The 8,050-nt window shown below is 37.9% G+C and overlaps 1 non-coding gene across 1 annotated transcript; it reads right to left on the reverse strand.

Annotated features, from left to right (window-relative positions):
- Window positions 1-1,877: 1,877 nt before the first annotated feature.
- On the reverse strand, window positions 1,878-1,985 carry LOC112731186 (small nucleolar RNA R71). Its single transcript, XR_003166975.1, has one exon. It is a non-coding gene; the product is annotated as a small nucleolar RNA R71 (small nucleolar RNA).
- Between the last annotated feature and the right edge of the window lie 6,065 nt (window positions 1,986-8,050).

The following is an 8,050-nucleotide window of genomic DNA, read 5'->3' on the forward strand; positions in this document are numbered from 1 at the left end:
TGTTTGAGTCTTGAGTCATATCATAAGTTTGGTGTTCCTTGCATATGCATCTTGCATTTTTTCGAAAATATCATGCATTCATAGTGTTCTTCATGATCTTCAAGTTGTTCTTGGTAAAGTCTTCTTGTTTGATCTTGATGATTTTTTGTTTTGTGTCTTTTCATGTTTATCATATGCATTCTTGAATTCTTAGTGCGTAAGCATTAAAGAATTCTAAGTTTGGTGTCTTACATGTTTTCTTTGCATTAAAAATTTTTCAAAATTGTGTCTATGATGTTCATCTTGACATTCAAAGTGTTCTTGGTGTTCATCTTGACATTCATAGCATTCTTGCATGCATTCATTGTTTTGATCTAAAAATCTCATGCATTGCATCATTTTCATGTTTTTCGTTAAAAATTCAAAAAATAAAAAAAATATCTTTCCTTTTTTCTCTCATCAAATTCGAAAATTGAGTTGACTTTTTCAAAAATTTTTAAAAATCAAATTGTTTCTCATGAGTCAAATCAAATTTTCAATTTGAAAATCTTATCTTTTTCAAAAATCAAATCTTTTTCAAAATTTTTAGTTATTTTCGAAAATTCCAAAAATATTTTTCAAAAATCCTTTTCTTATTTTTGTATTAAATTTTCGAAAATAACATAAACAATTAATGTTTTGATTCAAAAATTTGAAGTTTGTTACTTACTTGTTAAGAAAGATTCAAACTTTAAGTTCTAGAATCATATCTTGTGATTTCTTATGAATCAAGTCATTAATTGTGATTTTAAAAATCAAATCTTTTTCAAAACTAATTTCTATCATATCTTTTCAAAATATCTTCTTATCTTATCTTTTTCAAAAATATATTTTCAAAATATCTTTCCTAACCTCCTAACTACTTATCTTTTCAAAATTGGTTTTCAAAATTTGTTTCAACTAACTAACTAACTTTTTGTTTGTTTCTTAACTTTTTCAAAACCACCTAACTAATTCTAATTTTCGAAAATACCTCCCCCTTTTTCAAAAATTTCTTTTTAATTAACTAATTATTTTTATTTTTTTTTTATTTATTTCAAAAAATTTTCGAAAAAAAAAAATAATACTAAATATTTTTCAAAAACTATTTTCAAAAATCACTAACTCCTTTTCAAAAATAATTTTCGAAAAATCCCTCCTTCTCTCTCATCCTATTCTATTTATTCATTCATTAACTAACATCTCTTCCTCACATCATCACCAAATTCGAACCCCCTCCTCTATCTGTGTTCGAATTTCTTCTTCTTCTTTTCTACTAACAATAAGGAACCTCTTTACTGTGACATAGAGGATTCCTCTTCTTTTCTTTTTCTCTCCTCTTTCTTATGAGCAGGGACAGAGAAAAAGGCATTCTTGTTGAAGCTGATCCAGAACCTGAAAGGACTCTGAAGAGAAAATTAAGAGAATCTAAATTACAACAATCCAGAGACAACTTGATTGAAAATTTCGAACAAATAAAGGAGATGGCAGCCGAACCTAACAACAATGCAAGGAGAATGCTTGGTGACTTTACTGCACCTAATTCCAATTTACATGGAAGAAGCATCTCCATTCCTGCCATTGGAGCAAACAACTTTGAGCTGAAACCTCAATTAGTTTCTCTGATGCAGCAGAACTGCAAGTTTCATGGACTTCCATTTGAAGATCCTTTTCAGTTCTTAACTGAATTCTTGCAGATATGTGATACTGTTAAGACTAATGGAGTAGATCCTGAAGTCTACAGGCTCATGCTTTTCCCTTTTGCTGTAAGAGATAGAGCTAGATTATGGTTGGATTCTCAACCTAAAGACAGCCTGAACTCTTGGGATAAGCTGGTCACGGCTTTCTTAGCCAAGTACTTTCCTCCTCAAAAGCTGAGCAAGCTTAGAGCTGATGTTCAAACCTTCAGACAGAAAGAAGGTGAATCCCTCTATGAAGCTTGGGAAAGATATAAACAGTTGACCAAAAAGTGTCCTTCTGACATGCTTTCAGAATGGACCATCCTGGATATATTCTATGATGGTTTATCTGAGTTATCAAAGATGTCATTGGATACCTCTGCAGGTGGATCCATTCACCTAAAGAAAATGCCTGCAGAAGCTCAAGAACTCATTGACATGGTTGCTAATAACCAGTTCATGTACACTTCTGAAAGGAATCCTGTGAGTAATGGGACGCCTATGAAGAAGGGAGTTCTTGAAGTTGATACTCTGAATGCCATATTGGCTCAGAATAAAATATTGACTCAGCAAGTCAATATGATTTCTCAGAGTCTGCATGGAATGCAAGCTGCATCCAACAGTACTCAAGAGGCATCTTCTGAGGAAGAAGCTTATGATCCTAAGAACCCTGCAATAGCAGAGGTAAATTACTTAGGTGAACCTTATGGAAACACCTATAACTCAACATGGAGAAATCATCCAAATTTCTCATGGAAGGATCAAAAGCCCCAACAAGGCTTTAATAATGGTGGAAGAAACAGGTTTAGCAATAGCAAACCTTTTCCATCATCAACTCAGCAACAGACAGAGAACTCTGAACAAAATGCTTCTAATTTAGCAAATCTAGTCTCTGATCTATCTAAGGCCACTGTAAGTTTCATGAATGAAACAAGGTCTTCCATTAGAAATCTGGAAGCACAAGTGGGCCAGCTAAGTAAAAGGATCACTGAAATCCCTCCTAGTACTCTCCCAAACAATACAGAAGAGAATCCAAAAGGAGAGTGCAAGGCCATTGACATAAGCGCCATGGCCGAACCTGTGAGGAGAGGAGAGGACGTGAATCCCAAGGAGGAAGACCTCCTGGGACATCCAGTGATCAATAAGGAGCTTCCCTCTGAGGAACCAAAGGACTCTGAGGCTCATCTAGAGACCATAGAGATTCCATTGAACCTCCTTATACCCTTCATGAGCTCTGATGAGTATTCCTCTTCTGCAGAGAATGAGGATGTCACTGAAGAGCAAACTGCCAAGTTTCTTGGTGCAATCATGAAGCTGAATGTCAAATTATTTGGCATTGATGCTTGGGAAGTTGAACCTCCCTTGTTCATCAATGAACTAAGTGATCTGGATCAACTGACATTGCCTCAGAAGAGACAGGATCCTGGAAAGTTCATAATACCCTGTACTATAGGCACCATGATCTTTAAGGCTCTGTGTGACCTTGGTTCAGGAATAAACCTCATGCCCCTCTCTGTAATAGAGAAACTGGGAATCTATGGGGTGCAAGCTGCTAAAATCTCATTAGAGATGGCAGACAGCTCAAGAAAACAGGCTTATGGACAAGTAGAGGACGTGTTAGTAAAGGTTGAAAGCCTTTACATCCCTGCTGATTTCATAGTCCTGGATACTGGAAAGGAAGAGGATGAATCCATCATCCTAGGAAGACCTTTCCTGGCCACAGCAAGAGCTGTGATTGATGTTGACAGAGGTGAAATATTCCTTCAATGGAATGAGAACTCCCTTGTGTTTAAAACTCAAGGATCTCCCTCTGCAACCATGGAGAGGAAGCAGAAAAAGCTTCTCTCCAAGCAGAGTCAACCAGAGCCCCCACAGTCAAACTCTAAGTTTGGTGTTGGGAGGCCACAACCAAACTCTAAGTTTGGTGTTGAACTCCCATATCCAAACTCTAAGTTTGGTGTTGGAGAGTCTCAACAAAGCTCTGCACATCTGTGAGGCTCCATGAGAGCCCACTGTCAAGCTATTGACATTAAAGAAGCGCTTGTTGGGAGGCAACCCAATGTTTATTTATCTAACTATATTTTTCTTAGTTATGTGTCTTTATAGGTTCATGATCATGAGGAGTCACAAAATAAATATAAAAATTGAAAACGGAATCAAAAACAGCAGAAGAAAAATCACACCCTGGAGGAGCATCTGTCTGGCGTTCAAACGCCAGAACAGAGCATAGTTCTGGCGCTGAACGCCCAGAACAAGCATGGTTCTGGCGTTCAACGCCAGAAATGGCAGCAAAGGGGCGTTGAACGCCCAAAATGGGCACCAACCTGGCGCTGAACGCCCAGAGTTGTGTGCAAGGGCATTTTACATGCCTAAATTGGTGCAGGGATGTAAATGCCTTGACACCTCAGGATCTGTGGACCCCACAGGATCATCTCAGGATCTGTGGACCCCACAGGATCCCCACCTACCTCATCATCTCTCTTTCCATTCATGATCATCCCTTCTTTTTTTCTATTTACCACTCACACCCATACACCCACTTACCTTCAAAAATTCAACATCTCTTCCCCACCCAATCCCACCCATATGGCCGAATACACATCTCCCTCCATCTCCTCCATATCTTCTTCTTATTCTTCTATTCTTTCTTCTTTTGCTCGAGGGCGAGCAACATTCTAAGTTTGGTGTGGTAAAAAGCATAGCTTTTTTGTTTTTTCCATAACCATTGATGGCACCTAAGGCCAGAGAAGCCTCTAGAAAGAGGAAAGGGAAGACAAAAGCTTCCATCAAGGGTCTAGAGCTCAGTGGTAGAACATTTGACTGCAAATCAAGAGATCCCTGAGATACCTCAGGGGATACATTTTCTTCCACACAATTATTGGAAGCAACTAAGGGTGGAACATCAAGAGCACTCCATCATCCTTCATAAAATCAGAGAAGATCTAAAAGCAATGAAGGAGGAGCAGCAAAGACAAGGAGGAGACATAGAAGAGCTCAAGGACATCACTAAGGTGGACTCATTCCTTGTTCTTACTTTCTCTGTTTTTCATTTTCTATGTTATGTGCTTATCTATGTTTGTGTCTTCATTACATGATCATTAGTAGTTAGTAACTATGTCTTAAAGTTATAAATGTCCTATGAATCCATCACCTATCTTAAATGAAAAATGTTTTAATTCAAAAGAACAAGAAGTACATGAGTTTCGAATTTATCCTTGAACTTAGTTTAATTATATTGATGTGGTGACAATGCTTCTTATTTTCTGAATGTATGCTTGAACAGTGCATATGTCTTTTGAAGTTGTTGTTTAAGAATGTTAAATATGTTGGCTCTTGAAAGAATGATGACTAGGAGACATGTTATTTGATAATCTGAAAAATCATAAAAATGATTCTTGAAGCAAGAAAAAGCAGCAAAGAACAAAGCTTGCATAAAAAAAAATAGGCGAAAAAAAAAATTATATAGAAAGAAAAAGAAAAAGCAAGCAGAAAAAGCCAAAGCTCTTAAAACCAAGAGGCAAGAGCAAAAAGCCAATAACCCTTAAAACCAAAAGGCAAGGGCAAATAAAAAGGATCCCAAGGCTTTGAGCATCAGTGGATAGGAGGGCCTAAAGGAATAAAATCCTGGTCTAAGTGGCTAAACCAAGCTGTCCCTAACCATGTGCTTGTGGCGTGTAGGTGTCAAGTGAAAACTTGAGACTGAGCGGTTAAAGTCAAGGTCCAAAGCAAAAAGAAAAAGAGTGTGCTTAAGAACCCTGGACACCTCTACTTGGGGACTTTAGCAAAGCTGAGTCACAATCTGAAAAGGTTCACCCAATTATGTGTCTGTGGCATTTATGTATCCGGTGGTAATACTGGAAAACAAAGTGCTTAGGACCACGGCCAAGACTCATAAAATAGCTGTGTTCAAGAATCATCATACTGAACTAGGAGAATCAATAACACTATCTAAACTCTGAGTTCCTATAGATGCCAATCATTCTGAACCTCAATGGATAGAGTGAGATGCCAAAACTATTCAAGAGGCAGAAAGCTACAAGTCCCGCTCATCTGATTGGAGCTATGTTTCATTGATAGTTTGGAATTTATAGTATATTCTATTCTTTTTATCCTATTTTGATTTTCAGTTGCTTGGGGACAAGCAACAATTTAAGTTTGGTGTTGTGATGAGCGGATAATTTATACGCTTTTTGACATTGTTTTTAGTATGTTTTTAGTAGGATCTAGTTACTTTTAGGGATGTTTTTAATAGATTTTGTGTTAAATTTACATTTCTGGACTTTACTATGAGTTTGTGTGTTTTTCTGTGATTTCAGGTATTTTCTGGCTGAAATTGAGGGACTTGAGCAGAAATCAGATTCAGAGGTTGAAAAAGGACTGCTGATGCTGTTGGATTCTGACCTCCCTGCACTCAAAATGGATTTTCTGGAGCTACAGAACTCGAAATGGCGCGCTTCCAATTGCGTTGGAAAGTAGCCATCCAGGGCTTTCCAGCAATATATAATAGTCTATACTTTGGCCAAGAATTGACGACGTAAACTGGCGTTCAATGCCAGCTTTCTACCCAAATCTGGCGTCCAGCCCCAGAAAAGGATCCAAAACCAGAGTTGAACGCCCAAACTGGCACAGAAACTGGCGTTCAACTCCACAAATGGCCTCTGCACGTGCAACACTTAAGCTCAGCCCAAACACACACCAAGTGGGCCCCGGAAGTGGATTTATACATCAAATACTTACTCATGTAAACCCTAGTAGCTAGTTTATTATAAATAGGACCTCTTACTATTGTATTAGGCATCTTTGGTCTCAGTTATAATCCATTGTTCATCTTAGGAGACTATTGATCACGTCTTAGGGGGCTGGCCATCTCGGCCATGCCTGGACCTTCACTTATGTATTTTCATACGGTAGAGTTTCTACACTCCATAGATTAAGGTGTGGAGCTCTGGTGTTCCTCAAAGATTAATGCAAAGTACTACTGTTTTCTATTCAATTCTTCTTATTTCGCTTCTAAGATATCCATTCGCACCCAAGAACGTGATGAAGGTGATGATTATGTGTGACGCTCATCATCCTTCTCCCTTATGAACGCGTGCCTGACAAACACTTCCGTTCTACATGAAATAAGCTAGAATGAGTATCTCTTAGATCTCTTAACCGGAATCTTCGTGGCGTAAGCTAGAATGATGGCGGCATTCAAGAGAATCCGGAAGGTCTAAACCTTGTCTGTGGTATTCTGAGTAGGATTCAATGATTGAATGACTGTGACGAGCTTCAAACTCGCGAGTGCTGGGCGTTAGTGACAGACGCAAAAGGAGGGTGAATCCTATTCCAACATGATCGAGAACCGACAGATGAATAGCCGTGCCGTGACAGGGTGCATGAGCATATTATTCACTGAGAGGAGGGGATGTAGCCACTGACAACGGTGATGCCCTTGCATAAAGCCAGCCATGGAAAGGAGTAAGACTGATTGGATGAAGATAGCAGGAAAGCAGAGGTTCGGAGAAACGAAAAGCATCTCCATTCGCTTATCTGAAATTCCTACCAATGATTTACATAAGTATCTCTATCCCTATTTTATTATATACTATTCGAAAACACCATTATCAATTTATATCTGCCTGACTGAGATTTACAAGGTGACCATAGCTTGCTTCATACCAACAATCTCCGTGGGATTCGACCCTTACTCACGTAAGGTATTACTTGGACGACCCAGTGCACTTGCTGGTTAGTTGTATCGAAGTTGTGACAATTATGAATTAAGATCAGAGCACCAAGCTCTGGAGCCATTACCAGGATTTGTTCGAGCCTGGAGATCACAATTTCGTGCACCAGAGGTTCTCTCATCTCTCTTAGGATTTAGAATTAGGATTCTTTTCACTTCATGATTATTTCATATTTTGCGATCACATGTTCAATGTTCCTTTTATTTATTTTTCTAATTTAATTTATGAACTCTTCCATGTTACATTTGATATCTTTATTAGTGCTAATTTGAGGTATTTTCAGATCTATGATTGCTTTCCTTTATTTAAATAATTTAGATTTTTCCCTTTTGGCTTTGGTTGATTTATTGGTAACGCTTGAGCTGTCAAATAAAGCAGTGGTTGAAATTGGGAGTTGCTCCAATAACTCTAGTCTTTCCATAGGAATTGACTAGGACTTGAGGATTAAGCTAATTAATCCACTTGATTTACCTTCATAGTTAGATGTTAACAAAGTGGAATTAAAACCCAATTCTCATCGCAATTGATAAGGATAGGACTTCCAGTTCTTCATACTTTGCCAAGAGTTTATTTTATTATTATTATTTTAATTTATTTATCATATAACATATTCCCACCTTACTTCCTAAACCCCAATTTACA

Source organism: Arachis hypogaea, chromosome 12 (assembly GCF_003086295.3).
Source record: "Arachis hypogaea cultivar Tifrunner chromosome 12, arahy.Tifrunner.gnm2.J5K5, whole genome shotgun sequence".
NCBI classification, from domain to species: domain Eukaryota; kingdom Viridiplantae; phylum Streptophyta; class Magnoliopsida; order Fabales; family Fabaceae; genus Arachis; species Arachis hypogaea.